The following is a 1,816-nucleotide window of genomic DNA, read 5'->3' on the forward strand; positions in this document are numbered from 1 at the left end:
TTTTTGGGGTTTGTGGGGGCGCCCCTCCCCGGGGGGGGGGGGGATGGTCAGTAATTGGCAGGCAAACCCATGACGTTATAAAGGGGTACATAATATATCCGGTGAATGCTTCTGTAACGAAGGAAAATAAATAACAGAGTTGCCCCATCTACGTGGGATAAGAGCCGTTACACTAAATGGCATTGGACGTCACATCCTGACCCCGGCAGGTGGTCACCCCCTCGTAATGCGGCGCGTCCTTATAAAACACACTCAGCAATTACATTGTAAACACTGATGACATGCCTTCAGTTTAAAGGGCCCCTCCTGCTCCCAAGGCAATGGACTATCTGCCCCTCGGGGCAACTACGCCCACCCTTCATCCAGCACCCCCGGGGGGAAACTCTCCGCCCACAACTAAATACCTGCCAGCAAGACGCCCCTCAGCACGGGCTGCTTGTTTCGTGGGGGAAGCTGTGGAGGGGAAATCAGAACAAAATGCTAAACAATGCACCTGTGCCCCGAAGGTGTTTTTCTTTTGGCTGTCCAGGGCAGAGGTGCCCCCTGCAGGCCACAGAGGGTACTGCGCGCGGCAGATGTTCGGATGCCGTTATAACATTCTTACTCTTTCCGCATAATGTTTTCAGTTGGGTTCACACCTTTGCGGTGCGTTTACACGGAGTGTGATGACATGCGTTACTTTGCACATTCACTGTGATGTGTTGGGGCAGCTCATTCGTATGAATGGGCTCCATGAAGGTCCCGTGCACACTATAGAGTCACGCTAATCACGCGGGATCTGTGCGTTTAGCGCACGCTGTCCCAAAGCACATGGTACCGAATGCTGGGGGGTGCTTGTGCGTTGTCGTTCATTCTCAATGGCATCTTTTACCACCTCCTGGAGTGTGTGCGTTGCAGAGCCACAGAACGCACGGTAGCAGTTGCCGTTCTTTCACCGCACGACTATACACATTGCTGCGTTACCGCACGTTGTGGGGCGCTAGTATGCGCGCCCTCCAGGAGGTGCCATTGAGAATCAATGACAACACAATACACCAGTGCACCGAGCCCCTGGTAGTGTGCGCTATACACATGGATCCTGTGCGCACATGCTTCTTTTTGATAGGCACTGCACAACAATGCACAGCGGCGCTTTACCGCACTTCAGGGTGCCATAAGAAACGGCCCCGAAACACCCAATGGGCTTATTTTGAAGGTGTTTTGGTAACACGTGCGTTCCTGCAGTGCACAGTGCTCTCTCTCTCCTTGTGCAGGGTGACTGGTCTTGTCTCCGCCCCCTCCTGTAATAAAGACCGGTCACTGCTGCGCTCTCTCCTTGTGCAGGGTGACTGGTCTTGTCTCCGCCCCCTTCCTGTAATAAAGACCGGTCACTGCTCCTCTCTCTCCTTGTGCAGGGTGACTGGTCTTGTCTCCGCCCCCTCATGTCGTTTCTTGCAGTGGGTGGGGCCTGCTGCATATTTAAAGGGGAAACACATGGTGTCTGTGCCACAGAGATCTCCTGATACCCCCTCCCCCACCGAGACAATCAATCAATACAACAGACAATCACAGCGACACCAAAGATCGTAAAATGACATTTAATTTCAGGAAAGACAGGAATGAGACGCAGCTCCCTATAAACAAACAGACGGTTATGAAAATCTGAAGCTGGAGAGAACGGTTTGGGTTCACTTTACCTCCACAGAGAAGGACTCTCATTGTAGAAGCAGCGGCCTCTCTGCAGAAGTTCCACAGAGGACCTTTTCTCTCTTTCAGGGAGCAGTTGTCCCTCTGTAGAAGTACGACCCCCCCCCCTCCCCCCCTTATTCAAACACAT

Source organism: Nanorana parkeri, unplaced genomic scaffold (genome assembly GCF_000935625.1).
Source record: "Nanorana parkeri isolate BGI_ZX_2015 unplaced genomic scaffold, ASM93562v1 scaffold351, whole genome shotgun sequence".
NCBI lineage: Eukaryota > Metazoa > Chordata > Amphibia > Anura > Dicroglossidae > Nanorana > Nanorana parkeri.